Raw genomic sequence first — 16940 nt, forward strand, 5'->3', positions numbered from 1 at the left:
CCCCCCCAACAAAGATTCTATGTGGTTCAAAATGTTAATAGTGGTGAGATTGGAAAACCTTGCTTTATAGTGACTAGATATTGGCACGTCTTGGGTCACAAACCCACCCTTGATCTAGTTAGCTATGGGAAGCATAGCATGGTCAGGACTTTGAGAATGTGACTATGAATTGTCTAAGGTATTTTTTTTTTAAAGGAGGTGCCTGTGGGCATGGCAGGTTTTTCAGAAAGGAGTTATGAATTTGACAAGCCACTAGACTCAGATTTGCAGTCAGTAATTCTTGTCCCTTTGATGTGGTTAAAAGGTTGTATAGTTGAAATGCATTAAGAATTGGTAAATTATTAAGGAGATTAAGGATCTGTGGTGATCCATGTGAACTTTGAAGTTGATGATGGTGGTAACAGTGTGATTGGAGAAGAAAACTATGAAGAGTTTCTGGTGATCTGTAGGAATACAACAATGAAGAAAGAAAGTTTAATAACAGAATGGCATAAACCTTAAAAGAGACGTGTAAAGAATTTTGTGTAAGATGAAAAATGCTTGTGCTGGGGAAACTGTAGGCCCCTTGATGTGATATAGCCTGCTTAGGAGAGATATTAGTTTCCTATGTCCGCTGTAATAAATTATCAGAAACTTGGTATCTTAAAACAATAAAAATTTATTATCTTACATTTGTTCCTTGCCTTATCTAGCTTCTGGTGGTTGCCCTGGCATTCCTGGGCCTATGACCACATTACTCCAATCTCTGCCACCATTTTTGTATTATTTTCTCTTGTCTTGTGTCTGTCTCCTTCTCTTACAGGGATATCTGTGCCACTCTCTTACAAGGATATTTGTTATTGGATTTAGGGCCTACCTGGATAATCCAGGATGATCACATCTCAATATCCTTAATTTAATTATGTCTGCAAAGACCTTTTTTCCCCCAATAAGATATGTTCACAATCCCTAATTCAGGGATTAGGACACAGGTTTATCTTTTTTTTTGGGGGGAGGGGCACCATTTAGCCACTACTGGAGAGTTTTAGAGAAAAGCGTATAAATTGAAGAGAGTGATTTTTTTTTTCTTTTCATTTCTTTTTTTTTTTTTTTTTTGCTTTGAGACAGAGTCCCGCTCTGTCGCAAGGCTGGAGTACAGTGATGAGATCTTGGCTCACTGCAACCTCTGCCTCTTGGGTTCAAGCGATTCTTTTGCCTCAGCCTCTTGAGTAGCTGGGACTATAGGCACACGCCACCACGCCCAGCTAACTTTTGTATTTTTAATAGAGACGGTTTCATCACGTTGTCCAGGATGGTCTCGATCTGTTGACCTCGTGATCTGCCCACCTTGGCCTCCCAAAGTGCTGGAATTACAGGTGTGAGCCACTGCACCTGGCCGAAAGTGAATTTTCAATTAAGGCTAGGAAGTAGAATTTCTGTTGTGAAGAGATTGAAGGTAGGAAGCTGCTTTTCATAGAAAAAGGGTTCATGACTGGGTGTGGTGGCTCATGCCTGTATTCCCAGCACTTTGGGTGCCTGAGGCGGGTGGATCACAAAGTAAGGAGTTTGAGATCAGCCTGGCCAATATGGTGAAACCCCATCTGTACTAAAAATACAAAAATTAGCCAGGCATGGTGGCGCGTGCCTGTAGTCCCAGCTACTGAGGAGGCTGAGGCAAGAGAATCGCTTGAACCTGAAAGGCAGAGGTTGCAGTGAGCTGAGATCATGCCACTGCACTTCAGCCTGGGCGACAGAGGGAGAAGCAGTCTCAAAAAAAAAAAGAAAGAAAGAAAAAGGGTTCATGTGGGACTTGTGGATAAATTTAAGAAAGGAAGAGATCAGCAGTGTAAGGAGAGTTAGAAGGAAGGTAGTAAGGGAAAATAACTGTTATGACAGACTTGCATTTGATTGGTGGGAATGGATCTGTGCAAATTGAAGGCCTTAGGTGTGAGAGGTCTGATGTTCTCGGTAGACTTTACCATCTTTGCTTTGTGCCATCTTCAAGCTAAGTATTGCTGAGAACTTACTTTACTTTGTTGTCCTGGAAGAGAAATCTTTCCTAGATATTAAGATGGCTTTCTGAATTTTCACCAGTGTTTTATGGAACTGAAGAGGCTTTCATAGCAGCTTGGGGAAAAAGTCCTTCAGTAAATTACGTTGGGATTGAGAGGTATAGTGGGCTTGATTCTGCAGTAAATCTGATGGAATTACTGTACCTTGAGATGGCTAGAAGTTTCCAGTAGTATGTTGAAATACAAGACAATTGAATATTGTCTATTTAAAGGCAGTAGAGACTATTTAAAGGCAATAAATAAATAACAAAGTAAAGAAAAAAGTAAAAGAAAAAAACATTAAGATGAGGTTGGGCAAAATAGTTCTAGGGTGTGTAGGAAAAAGGCTGATTAATTTTAAGAAGTGACTTGGAGGGGGAAAGTGGCTACATTGAAGTGATAGGGTAATTGTTTTTATTTGACTTGTTGATGTTACCTTTTTAAAAAAATTTTTTTTTTGAGATGGAGTCTTGCTGTCTTGCCCAGGCTGGAGTGCAGTGGTGCAATCTTGGCTCACTGTAGCCTCCACTTCCCAGGTTCAAATGATTCTCCTGCCTCAGCCTCCTGAGTAGCTGGGATTACAGATGTGCACCACGCCTGGCTAATTTTTGTATTTTTAGTAGAGATGTGGTTTCACCATGTTGGCCAGGCTGGTCTCAGACTCCTGACCTCAGGTGACCTGCCCACCTCGGCCTCCCAAAGTGCTGGGCTTATAGGCATGAGCCACCGCGCCCAACTGATGTTATCTATTATTAACGTTTCTAAAATTAAGTCATCTCTGTATCCTATTTATTTATTTGACATGGAGTCTCACTCTGTTGCTGAGCTTGGAGTGCAGTGGTGTGATCAAGGCTCACTGCAGCCTCCCACCTCAGCCTCCCAAGTAGATGGGACTATAGGTGAACACCACTATGCCCGGCTAATTTTTGTATGTTTTGTAGAGATAAGGTTTCGCCATGTTGTGCGGGCTAGTCTCAAACTCCTGTGCTCAAGAGATTTGCATGCCTAGGCCTCCCGAAGTGTTAGTATTACAGGCGTGAGCCACCCGTACCTGGCCCATTTTTCTCTGTGGTTGGCTGTTTTATTAATTTGTAGGATACCTTATACATAATTGTATAATCTGTGCATACCAATCCTTTGTAAGTTAATATTTTCTTTTTTTTTTTTTTTTTTTTTTTTGAGACGGAGTCTGCTCTGTCGCCCAGGCTGGAGTGCAGTGGCCGGATCTCAGCTCACTGCAAGCTCCACCTCCCGGGTTTACGCCATTCTCCTGCCTCAGCCTCCCGAGTAGCTGGGACTACAGGCGCCCGCCACCTCGCCCGGCTAGTTTTTTGTATTTTTTTTAGTAGAGACGGGGTTTCACCGTGTTAGCCAGGATGGTCTCGATCTCCTGACCTCGTGATCCGCCCGTCTTGGCCTCCCAAAGTGCTGGGATTACAGGCTTGAGCCACCGCGCCCGGCCTGTAAGTTAATATTTTCACCTTTCACATTTTAGGTCTATAGTCAGTCCATTTGCCATAGACTTTAGTATTGTATGAGGTAGGGATACAATTTCTTTTTCTTTTCTTTTTTTTTAGAGTAAAGTAAAAGCAAGTTTATTAACAAAGTAAAGGAATAAAAAATGACTACTCCCTAGGCAGAGCAGCCTAGGGATCCAATTTCATTTTTCCCGCATGTGATATTCAGTTATCCCAGTACTACTTCTTTAAGGCGACAGTGCTGTCTCTTATAAACCAAATGATCATATATATTAAATACTTGGTTTGATTCTGGTCTTTTTTTTTTTTTTTTTGAGATGGATCCTTGCTGGGTTGCTCGAGCTGGAGTGCAGTGGCTGTTTGTAGGCAGGATCATATCACAGTCTAGGCTCAAACTTTTGGGGTCAAGTGATCCTCTCACATGAGCCTCCTGAGTAGCTGGGACTATAGGCATGTGTCAACAGACCCAGGGGCACCTTGTGTTTTTTGTCGTTGTTGTTGTTTGTTTGTTTTTTGTTTTAAAGTTTCGCTATGTTGCCCAGGCTGGAGTAGAACTCCTGGCCTCAAATGATCCTTCTGCCTTCACCCAAGTAGCTGAGATCATAGGTGTGTGTCACCACACCTGGCTAATTTATTTTTTGTAGACATAGGGTCTTGCTATGTTGCCCAAGCTGGTCTTGAACACCTGGGCTCAGGCAATTCTCCCACCTTGGCCTCTGAAAGTGCTGGGATAATAGGCATGAGCCACTACACCTGGCTACTTTTATCTTTTTTAAAGAAGTTTTTAATGAGAGAGGACTCAAATTACTAAAATAAGGAATGAGAGATATTACCAAAATAAAAAGGTTTAAAAGGGGATATGAACAGTGGTATGCTAACAATTTCGATAACCTAGATAAAATAGACAAGTTCCTATAACTGACTCAAGAAGAAATAGAAAATCTGAATAGACCTATAACAAAGAGGTTGAATAAAAATACTTCCAAAAATGAAAAGCCCACGCTCAGATGGCTTCACTGACGCAATCTACCAAACATTTAAAGAAGAATTAACACCAATCCTTCATAGACTTTTCAGAAAATAGAAAAGGAAGGATCTCTTAGTTCATTTTATGAGGCCGATATTACCTTAGTACTAAGAAGACATTACAGTACTAAAAAGACCTTAGTGCTAGGCAAAGACATCACAAGAGAACTACAGATTAATATTTCTTATTAATATATCCACACAAATCCTCAACTAAATATTTGTAGACTGAGTCCACCAACTTATAAAAATGATAATACACAATGACCAAGTTGCATTTATCCCTGCAGTGCACAGTTGGTTCATCATATGGAAATCAGTATGACACACCATGTTGATAGAATAAAGGAAAGAAACGGACATTATTACCTCAATAGATGCAGAAAAAAAATCTGACAAAATCCAATATTCTTTCATGATAAAACCACTAAACAAACTAGAAGTAGAAGGGCATCTGTGAAAAATCCACATCCCTGTAATCCCAGCACTTTGGGAGGCCAAGGCGGGCGGATCACAAGGTCAGGAGATCGAGACCACGGTGAAACCCCGTCTCTACTAAAAATACAAAAAATTAGCCGGGCGCGGTTGTGGGCGCCTGTAGTCCCAGCTACTCGGGAGGCTGAGGCAGGAGAATGGCGTGAACCCGGGAGGCGGAGCTTGCAGTGAGCCGAGATCGCGCCACTGCACTCCAGCCTGGGCGACAGAGCGAGACTCCGTCTCAAAAAAAAAAACAAAAAAAAAAAAAAAAAAAAAAGAAAAATCCACATCTAACATCATACTTAATGGTATGCAGGACTGAACGCTTTCCCACTAAACTTAGGAATAAGATGAAGATACCTGCTCTTGCCACTTCTTTCAACAGTTGAAAGGAGGAGATTTCCACTGGAGGTTCTAGCCAGGGTAGATTGGCAAAAGGAAAAGAAATAAAAGGCATCCAGTTTGGAAAGGAAGCAGTAAAACTCTCTCTCTTTGCAGATGACATGATCTTACATGTAGGAAATCCTAAGAAATTTACACAAAAAAACCTATTAGAACTAATTAAATTTAACAGTGTTACAGGACACAAGATCAGTGTACAAAAATTAGTTTTGTGTATACTGTGGTGAACCATCAAAAAAGGAAATTAAGAAAATAATTATTTTAGTAAATCAGTATATAGAAGAGATACCTGCATTCCCATGTTCATTGCGGCACTCGTCACAATAGGCAAGACATGGAATCAACCTAAGTAAGTAAGTGTTAATCAGCAGATGAATGGATAAAGAAAATGTGGTATGGAATGGAATATTATTCAGCCATAAAAATATGAAATCTTGTTGTCTGCAGCAACATGGATAACACTGGAAGACATTATGTTGAGTGAAATAGCCAGGCATGGAAAGATTTACTGCATATTCTCGTTCGTATGTGGGAGCCCCAAAAAAGTTGATCCCATGGAGGTAGAGAGTTAGCATAGTGGTTACCAGAGGCTTAAGAAGGGTGTGGGGAGGAGAGGATGGAGAGAAGGTGGTTAATGGTTATAAAAATACAGTTAGAAGGAATAAGTTCTAGTGCTTGGTAGCTCACTAGGGTGACTGTAGTTAATAATTTATTGCATATTTCAAAATAACTAGAAGGGATTTGAAATGTTCCTAATACAAGTAATAAGTGTTTGAGGTGATGAATTATCCCAGTTACCATGATTTGATTATTACATGGTTGTATGTCTGCATCAAAATGTCACATATACCACAGAAATAGATACAATCGTTATGTATCAATAAAAAATATTCTTTTGGCCGGGCGCGGTGGCTCAAGCCTGTAATCCCACCACTTTGGGAGGCCGAGACGGGCGGATCATGAGGTCAGGAGATCGAGACCATCCTGGCTGACACGGTGAAACCCCGTCTCTACTAAAAAATACAAAAAACTAGCCGGGCGAGGTGGTGGGCGCCTGTAGTCCCAGATACTCGGGAGGCTGAGGCAGGAGAATGGCGTGAACCCGGGATGTGGAGCTTGCAGTGAGCCGAGATCCGGCCACTGCACTCCAGCCTGGGCGGCAGAGCGAGACTCCGTCTCAAAAAAAAAAAAAAAAAAAAATTCTTTTAGGCTGCGCTCAGTGGTTCAAACACCTGTAATCCTAGCATTTTGGGAGGCCAAGGTGGGAGAATGGCTTGAGCCCGGGGGGTTTGAGACCAGCTTGGGCAACACACGGAGACCCCATCTCTACAAAAAATAAAAAAATTAGTCCGGTTAAGTGGCATGCGCCCGTGGTCCCAGCTCCCCAGGAGGCTGAGATGGGATGATCATTTGGGGACAGGAGTTTGAGACGTGCCTGGGCAACATAGAGAGACATAGTCTCTCTCTCTCTTTCTTTTTTTTTTTTTCTGATACGGAGTCTGGCTCTGTTGCCCAGGTTGGAGTGCAGTGGCGCGATCTTGGCTCACTGCAACCTCTGCCTCCCGGGTTCAAGCAGTTCTCTGCCTCAGCCTCATGAGTAGCTGGAATTACAGGCACCTGCCACCACACCCAGCTAATTTTTTGTATTTTTTAGTAGAGACGGGGTTTCACCATCTTTGCCAGGCTGGTCTTGAACTCCTGACCTCGTGATCCACTCGCCTCAGCCTCCCAAAGTGCTGGGATTACAGCAGTTGTGTAATGTTTTGCATATAATAGTGAAAAATCATCACAGGTTTTTTTGTTGTTGTTGTTGTTGAGATGGGGGTCTCACTGTGTCACCCAGACTGGATCACAGCTCACTGCCAGCCTCTGTCTCCTTGGGTTCAGGTGATACTCCCACCTCAGCCTCTGAAGTAGCTGGGACTACAGATGTGCCACCACACCAGGCTAATTTTTGTATTTTTTGAAGAGACAGAGTTTCATCATGTTGCCCAGGCTGGTCTCAAACTCCTGGGCTCAAGTGATCCTTCCACCTCCACCTACCAAAGTGCTGCAATTACAGGGGTGAGCCACTGCACCTGACTCGGCCATTTTTTAGTCTAGCTTCGTCTAAGTTGTTTTAATGTATCAATTAATAGTGATATTTTTGTATTTTTTTTTTCAACAGATTGTCTTTGGCTATAGAGTTTTTTTTTTTTAAAGATTAAACATACAGGAAGTGATAAGAAGTACCATTCATTAGAAGCATCATCCATCAATCAACTTGAAGAAAAAGGTGATATACTATTTCTTTAAGGTAAGTGGCATATGATTTTATGATTTAGTATCTTCCAAGATGATTGATCAGTGTGCCAAATATACTTTATATTTTCAGAGAATTTTAACTTACATTTTTATTTTTCAACAAGGTTGTATGTCTACATGATAAAACATTTCAGTGGGTATATAGTGAAAAGTAAGCTTTTCTCATACTCCTGGCACTTGGTCTAGTAATTCTCTTGTTTAAACATCATCACTATTATTAGTTGGTGTCTCCTTCCAGATATGTTTTATGCATAAACAGGCATATGATTCTGTATATTTTCTTCCTTCCACCATCTCCCATTTCTCTCTTTACATAAAGGGAGACATGCTATATTCTCTCTTCTGCACTTTGCTTTTTTGGTTTAATAATGTTTCTTAGTCATAAGTTCATATAATTTATATCTCTATTTGTTGGACAGCTTTATTAAAGCATAATTTATATATAATAAACTGCAGTCTCTTAAAATTACAATTTGGTAGTTTTTGACAGATTTAAATATTCATGGAATCACCACTACAGTCAAGATAGAACATTTCTGTCACCTCCAAAAGTTAATCTCTCTCTCTCCACTCTGGATCCCAGGCAATGACTGAGCTGCTTTTTGTCACTGTAGATTAGTTTGCTTTCTCTAGAATTTCTTTTCTTTCTTTTTTTTTTTTTTAGACAGAGTCTCGCTCTGTTGCCCAGCCTGGAGTGCAGTGGCATGATCTCGGCTCACCGTAACCTCTGCCTCCTGGGTTCAAGCGGTTCTCCTGCCTCAGCCTCCTGAATAGCTGGGATTACAGGCATTCGCTACCACGCCTGGCTAATTTTTGTATTTTTAGTAGAGATGGGGTTTCACCATGTTGCCCAGGCTAGTCTCAGGCCCCTGACCTCACATGATCTGCCTGCCTTGGCCCCCGCAAAGTGCTGGGATTACAGTGTGAGCCACCCTGCCTGGCCTAGAATTTTTTTTTTCTTTTTTATTAGTGCCTTTATAAGACAGAGTTTCATGAAAAGTGGAATCATACAGTAGGTACTCTTTTGTGTCTAGCTTTTTCATTCAGAATGATTGCAAGGTTCATCCATATTGTTTACTATTAGTAGTTTGTTTCTGTTGATTTTGTTGTTGTTTTTGAGACAGAGTCTCACTCTGTCACCCAGGCTGGAGTACAGTGGCATGATTTCGGCTCACTGCAACCTCCGCCTCTTGGGTTCAATCAATTCTCCTGCTTCAACCTCCTGAGTAGCTGGGATTACAGGTGCCCGCCCACTAAGTTTTGTGTATTTGTAGAGACAGGGTTTCGCTATGTTGGCTAGGCTGGTCTCGAACTCCTGACCTCAGGGGACTTGCCCACCTTGGCCCCCCCAAACTGCTGGGATTACAGGCATGAGCCACTGTGCCTGGCTGTTTCTACTAATTGTTGAATGGTTTCTGTTGATTTTGTTTATCCATCCACCTGACTTTTGGGTTGTTTTCACATTTTGGTTATTGTGCATAAAACTGTTCATTTTCTTTTGTGTATTTGTTTTGTTGTTTGCTTTGAGATGGAGTCTTGCTCGTTTGCCCAGGCTAGAATGCAGTAGTGCCATCTCGGCTCCCTGCAACTTAACGCCTCCTGGGTTCAAGCAATTCTCCTGCCTCAGGCTCCTGAGTAGCTGGGATTACAGATGCCCACCGCCACACCTGGCTAATTTTTGTGTGTGTTTTTAGTAGAGACAAGGTTTCACCATGTTGGCCAGGCTAGTCTCAAACTCCTGACCTCCGGTGATCCGCCTGCATCGGCCTCCCAAAATACTGGGATTATAGGAGTGAGCCACTGTGCCCAACCTCTTTTGTCTATTTAGATATCTAATAGTTTCAGCACCATCTGTTGAAAAGACTTTCTGGGGCCAGGTGCAGTGGCTCATGCCTGTAATCCCAGCACTTTTGGAGGCCGAGGTGGGCCGATCATGAGGTCAGGAGTTCAAGACCAGCCTGACCAACATGGTGAAACCCTGTCTCTACTAAAAATACAAAAATTAGCCAGGCGTGGTGGCGTGCGCTTGTAATCCCAGTTACTCAGGAGGCTGAAGCAGGAGAATCGCTTGAACCCAGGAGGCGGAGGTGCAGTGAGTCAAGATGGTGCCACTTCACTCCAGCCTGGGCGACAGAGGGAGATTCCATCCCCCCGCAAAAAAAAGAAAAGAAAAGGCTTTCTTTCCCTCTTTGGCTTGTCTTGGCACTTTTGTTGAAAATTAACTGACCATACATGTGTAGTCTGTTTCTGGATTCTCTCTTCTGTTTTGTTGATCTCTGTGTCTTGTGATTGTTATACTGTGTTGATTTTTGTAGCTGTATAGTAAATCCTGAAATTGGATAGTGTTAGTATTTCAGTTCTGCTCTTTTTAAAAAATGTTTTGATTATTGTACATAGTTTGCATTTTCATACACATTTTAAAATCAGGCTGTCGATTTCTGTATAAAAAGCCTGTGGGAGCCAGGTGTAGTGGTGCATGCCTGTAGTCTTAGCTACTTGGGAGGCTGAGGTAGAAGGATCACTTGAGCCCAGAAGTTTGAGGCTGCTGTGAGTTATGATTACACCACTGCACCCTAGCCTGGGTGACAGAGAGAAACCCCGTCTCTAAATAAAAATAAAAATAAAAATTGGACCTAGAGATCTATTAAAAAGAAAAGCCTGTAGGAATTTTGCCTGGAATTGATTTGAATCTCAGCTCTACCTTGATGTGATTGCATGGTATTCTGTTGTACAAATGTATCATCAATTCTATAAACAGTGTTAGAGTGATAGTTGTTTGTTGGGAGAGGGATTTCAATCTTTGTTGAAACATTGTTGCAATGAGTTTTGTAGCTGCATGTGTCTTGTGCACTTGTGCAAGTATAACTAATTATAAAATCCTGGAAATGAAACTGTTTTTGTTTTTTTGAGACAGAATTTCGCTCTTTTTGCCCAGGCTGGAGTGCAACAGTGCGATCTTGGGATCTTGGCTCACCGCAATCTCTGCCTCCTGGCTTCAAGCGATTCTCCTTCCTCAGCCTCCCAAGTAGTGGGATTACAGGCATGCACCTCCATGCCTGGCTAATTTTGTGTATTTTTAGGAGAGATGGGGTTTCTCCTTGTTGGTCAGGCTGGTCTTGAACTCCCGACCTCAGGTGATCTGCCTGCCTTGGCCTCCCAAAGTGCTGAGATTACAGGTGTGAGCCATTGCGCCAGGTCTGAAATGAAACTGTTTGAAAATTAGCATTTATAATTTTGATGGGTGGATTGCCCTGCATAGACATTGAATCACTTTTAGTAATGTAAGGTACCTGACACAAACATTTACCAAGAGTATATTGTTAAACTTCTTGATCTTTGGCTAGTCTGATAGGTGAAAAATGATATTTTGTGTTGGTTTTAATTTGTATTATTATCTTGTTATCTATTATACCAGCCATTTGTAGTTATTTCCCTGTAAATATATTTTGTTTATTAGCTTTTGCTATTTCTTGCCAGTATTTTTCCTCAGTTTTGCCCTTCAAACTTGGCTTCTGAATTTTGTGACAAGGCTTAAAAGGCCTTTCTCACTGTGAAAACAAATATTTAAGGATTTCCTGGCCAGACAAGGTGGCTCATGCCTGTAATGTAAGCACTTTGGGAGGCTGAGGTGGAAATATCACCTGAGGCCAGGAGTTCGAGACCAGCCTGGCTAACATGGTGAAACCCCATTTCTACTAAAAATACAAAAAATTACCCGTATGTGGTTGTGCGCACCTGTAATCCTAGCTACTTGGGAGGCTGAGGCGGGAGAATCGCTTGAACCCAGAAAGTGGAGGATGCTGTGAGCCAAGATTGCACCATTGCACTCCAGCTTGGGCAACAAGAGCGAAAAAAAGATTTCCCATACTTTAATCTGTGTTTTAATGTTTTTATTTTAATGATTAAAACATTTTTCTTGAACATTTTCTTATTCATAAACTAGGATAGGTTACCTAGATGGTTACCCAGTTTTTCTAACACCAATTAATTAACTAATTAATTTATTTATTGGAGATGGGGTCTCTCTTGCCCAGGCTGGAGTGTAGTGGCGTAATCACGGCTCACTGAAGCCTTGATCTCCCAGGCTCAAGCGATCCATCCATCTCATCTTCCTGAGTAGCTGGGACTACAGGTACACACCACGCCTCGCTGATTTTTTTTTGTTTTTTTTGAAGTATAGATGAGATCTCACTGTGTTGCCCAGTCTGGTCTCAAACTCTGATTAATAAATTTTTCTTTGAGATGGAATCTTGCTATGTTGACCATGATGGTGTCAAACTCCTGGGCTCAAGCTATCCTCCTGCCTCATCTCTGGAGTAGCTGTTATTACAGGTGTGTGTGCCCAGCTAACAGCAGTTGTTGAGTAATCTTTTTTCATTAATTTGAAATGAATGAAATGAATACCACCTTTATATGTACTAAATTCCCTGATGGATTAGGGCCTATTTTTATTTTTATTTTTGTTTTTATTTTTATTTTATTTATTTGTTTTTTGAGATGGAGTCTTGCTCTGTCGCCCAGGCTGGAGTGCAATGGTGCCATCTCACCTCACTGCAACCTCTGCCTCCTGGGTTCAAGCAATTCTCCTGCCTCAGCCTCATGAGTATCTGGCATTACAGGCGCCCACCACCATGCCCAGCTAATTTTGTATTTCAGGCCTGTTTTTAGAATCTGTTTTGTTCTGTTAATCTCTACAAATTGGTATGTTGGAACTAAACTGTTAAATATTACAGCTAAGTGTATTTTAATATCAGTGTAAATCTCCCTTTTTTTGTTTTTTGAGACGGATTCTCGCTCTGTCGCCCAGGCTGGAGTGCAGTGGCGCGATCTCGGCTCACTGCAAGCTCCACCTCCTGGGTTGACGTCACTCTCCTGCCTCACTGCCTCAGCCTCCCTAGCAGCTGGGACTACAGGTGCCCGCCACCACGCCCAGCTAATTTTTTTGTATTTTTAGTAGTTGCTGGGTTTCACCATGTTAGCCAGGATGGTGTTGATCTCCTGACCTTGTGACCAGCCCGCCTTGGCCTCCCAAAGTGCTGGGATTACAGGCGTGAGCCACTGCGCCCGGCCTACCATGTTATTTTTTAAGTTGATTTTTGTGTGTGCTTGTGTACGTTTGTGCATGTCTGTGTACGTTTGTGCATGTCTGTGTATTGCTATAAATGGCATGTGGTATTTTCTATTATGTATTTCATCTTATTGTTTAGATAGTTAGAGTTTTGCTTGCTGAATTTAATGGAAGACTTGTGCAATTCCATAAAGCATGATACTTGATTTTGGTTTATGCATTCTGAAACCTGAAAAATATATTTGAAAATATCCTCAGTTCATTAACTGCCAGGTCATTCCTTTTATTGGCATGAGTAGACAATCAAGAGTGACTGTATATCTGTATTATCAATAATGATTCTTGGCCGGGTGTGGTGGCTCATGCCTGTAATCCTAGCACTTTTTTTTGGGAGGCTGAGGCAGGCAGATTACCTGAGCTCAGGAGGTCGAGACCAGCCTGGGCAACACCGTGAAACCCTGTCTCTACTAAAATACAAAAAATTAGCTGGGCGTGAGTAAAAAATTACTCACAGAAAGTAATTCTTTTTTTTTTTTTTTTTGAGATGGAGTTTCGCTCTTGTTGCCCAGGCTGGAGTGCAATGGCACGATCTCAGCTTACCGCAACCTCCGCCTCCTGGGTTCAGGAGATTCTTCTGCCTCAGCCTCCCGAGTAGCTGGGATTACAGGTATGCGCCACCATGCCCAGCTAATTTTGTATTTTTAGTAGAGATGGGTTTCCTCCATGTTGGTCAGGCTAGTCTCGAACTCCTGACCTCAGGTGATCCGCCTGCCTTGGCCTCCCAAGGTGCTGGGATTACAGGTATGAGCCACCACGCCTGGCCAATAGTAATTCTTTTTAAAAAATTCCTTTAACTTATTTATACTTATATTTATTCATATAAACTTCAGTAACTACACACGTGCAGTCTCTTTTTTTTGTTTGGTTTCTGAACTCCCTCCTTTTTTTTTTGTTTTAACACTTTTTTTTTTTTGGTGCACATTCTCTTGTAGACCCCAGAGGAATATGTTTGGGAGTTAAATTTTTTGACACCCTGCATATCTGAAAATTATCTAGACTCCACACTTAATTGGGCATTGAATTCTACTTGGGACATAATTTTTCTTCAGCATTTTGAATAATTTTCCCATTATCTTGCTTCCAGTGTTGCTGTGGAAGGTTTGTTGTAATTCTGATCTTAATCATCTACAGAGTGGTCAGGATTCTTCCCCCTCTAGAAATTTGAGAGCCATCTTTTTATCCTTATGATAGGTTTTTTAAAAATTAAAAAGTTTTTTTCCTCATTGCCAGCAGAAACATAGAAAGACTGAAAAAAATTTTTTTGGGCTGGGCGTGGTGACTCATGCCTGTAATCCCAGCACTTTGGGAAGCCGAGGCAGTTGGATTACCTGAGGTCAGGAGTTCGAGACCAGCCTGACCAATACACTGAAACCCCATCTTTACTAAAAATACAAAAAACATTAGCCAGGTGTGGTGGCACATGCCTGTAATCCCAGCTACTCAGGAGGCTAAGGCAGGAGAATTGCTTGACCCCGGGAGACAGAGGTTGCGGTGAGCCAAGATTGCGCCACTGCACTCCAGCCTGAGCAACAGAGCGAGACTCCATCTCAAAAAATAAAATAAAATAAAAAATAAATAAATAAATTTTTTTCATCCGTTGTTCTAGGTACTCTTAGGTCCCCTCCCTGCTTTGTGTGTGTGTGTGTGTGTGTGTGTGTGTGTGTGTGTGTGTGTGTGTGTCAGAATCTCACTCTGTTTCCCAGGCTGGAGTACATTGAGTGGCATGATCTCAGCTCACTGCAACCTCTGCCTCCTTGGTTCAAGCAATTTTCCTGCCTCAGCCTCCCGAGTAGCTGGGATTACAGGTGCCTGCCTCCATGCTGCCTCAGCCTCCCGAGTAGCTGGGATTACAGGTGCCTGCCTCCATGCTCAGCTAATTTTTTTGTATTTTTAGTAGAGACAGGGTTTCACCATGTTGGCCAGGCTGGTCTTGAACTCCTGACTTCATGATTCACCTGCCTTGGCCTCCCAAAGTGCTGGGATTACAGGCGTGAGCCACTATGCCTGGCCCCATTTTTTTGTTTTTGTTTTTTTAAAGAGATGGTGTCTTTGTCACTCAGTCTGGAGTGCAGTGGCATGATCATAGTTCACCGCAGCCTCAGACTCCAGAGCTCATGTCATCCTCCTGCCTCAGCCTCCTGAGTAGCTGGGCCTGTCTGTAGGCATGTGCTACCATGCTCAGCTTATTGGAACATTTTTTTGGCCAGGTACAGTGGCTCATGCCTGTAATCCTAGCAGTTTGGGAGGCCAAAGTGGGTGGATCACTTGAAGTCAGGAGTTTGGGACCAGCTTGGCCAACATGGTGAAACTCCATCTCTACTAAAAATACAAAAAAGGCCAGGCGCAGTGGCTCATGCCTGTAATTGCAGCACTTTGGGAGGCTGAGGCAGGCAGATCATGAGGTCAGGAGTTCGGGACCAGCCTGGCCAACATGGCAAAACCTGATCTCTACTAAAAATACAGAAAAATTAGCCAGTCGTGGTGGCAGGCACGTGCCTGTAATCCCAGCTACTCAGGAGGCTGAGGCAGGAGAATCACTTGAACCCAGGAGGTGGAGGTTGTAGTAAGCCGAGATTGTGCCACTGCACTCCAGCTGGGGCAACAGAGTGAGACTCCATCTTGGTGGGAAGCAGAGGAAAGTAGCCAGGTGGTGTGGTGCATGCCTGTAGTTCCAGCTGCTTAGGAGGCTAAGGCACGAGAATTGCTTGAACTCGGGAGGTGGAGGTTGCAGTGAGCTGAAATTGTGCCACTGCATTCTATCCTGGACAACAAAGCAAGACTCTGTCTCAAAAAAACATTTTTTTTCTTTTCTTTCTTTTTTTTTTTTTTTTTTTTTTTGTGGTAGATCTTGCTCTGTTACTCAGGCTGGTCTGGAACTCTTGGCCTCAAGTGATCCTCCTGCCTCAGCTTCCCAGAGTAGCTGGGATTGTAGACGTGCCACTGCACCTGGCAATCTTGGCCCATTTAATCTGGAAACTCATGTCATTCAGGTCTAGGAAAATTTCTTGAGTTCTTGAATTTTTTTTTTTCCCCAGTGCTTTTTTTCTCTTCCCTGAAAGGTCCAGTTAATGGCCTGTTGGACCTCATGGCTTGTCCTCTAGTTTTCCTATTTTTTTCCTCCCATGTGCCATCTTAGTCATTTTGATGTACTTTATAGGAGAGCTCCTTATCTTTACCTTCTGATGTGTCTGTTGACTTTTTCATTTTTTTCTATAGTGTTTTTAATTTTCAAGAGTTCTTTTTTGTATGCTGTTCTTGTATATCTGTTTCATGACAAATTAGCTTATTTTTAGTTTTTGTCTCTAATTTTTTCTTCAAAGCTACTTTTTTCCTGTTTTTTCTTCGTATGAAGGTTTTTCTTGTGTTGGTGGTGATTCTTGTTTAACTGCTCATGGTTAAAAGTGATTGGAAATTGTGTGTATTTGGATGGTAGAGTGGCGGGTAGACTCCTGACTATAGGGTGTGTGTTTGTGTTTGTGTCTTAGTGATTATAGGTAGACGTTATCAGTATTTTTAGGTATTTTCTCTAGGGCTTGCCAAATTCGGTAGTACTCATCTTCAGAACATAATATTTCCGTTTCCTTAGTAGAAGGTGTATGCTTGGAGCCTCTAGGAGCTATCCTCTAGGAGCCTTGGTGAGTAGGCAAAGAGGGTTTTGAATGTACAGGGTGAGTTTCAGCAATCGGTGTGTATATTCCTATTTATTTCTTCTGTTATCGATATGATACTTCCATCCTCAACTGTGCATCCTCAACTGTGTTGAGCCTGCAGACCTTCTGTTTCACTCCTAGAGATTTATACCTCTAGTCTTCTGAGTGCTAGTAGTGGGAATGGCAATCTGGGAGTCTCTCTGCTTTTTTCTTTTTTTGTGTGTGGAATGGAGTCTAGCTCTGTCGCCCAGGCTAGAGTGCAGTGGTTCGATCTCGGCGCACTGCAAGCTCCGCCTCCCAGATTCAAGCAATTCTCCTGCCTCAGCCTCCCCAGTAGCTGGTACTACAGGCGCATGCCACCACGCCAAGCTAAGTTTTTGTATTTTTAGTAGAGACGGGGTTCACCGTGTTAGCCAGGATGGTCTTGACCTCCTGACCTTGTGAT

At 42.4% G+C, this 16940-nt stretch overlaps 1 protein-coding gene across 6 annotated transcripts in view; it reads left to right on the forward strand.

Annotated features, from left to right (window-relative positions):
* The window catches only part of LOC105465547 (establishment of sister chromatid cohesion N-acetyltransferase 1), a 76348-nt gene that overhangs the window by 7175 nt on the left and 52233 nt on the right, over positions 1 to 16940 (forward strand). For all 6 annotated transcript variants that reach the window (XR_011617043.1, XM_071085573.1, XM_071085572.1 and 3 more), the window contains exon 2: positions 7581 to 7709. The gene's annotated coding sequence lies outside the window, so the exon portion shown is untranslated. The remainder of the gene's footprint in view (positions 1 to 7580; positions 7710 to 16940) is intronic.

The sequence above is a fragment of the Macaca nemestrina genome, chromosome 19, assembly GCF_043159975.1.
Source record: "Macaca nemestrina isolate mMacNem1 chromosome 19, mMacNem.hap1, whole genome shotgun sequence".
Lineage (NCBI taxonomy): Eukaryota > Metazoa > Chordata > Mammalia > Primates > Cercopithecidae > Macaca > Macaca nemestrina.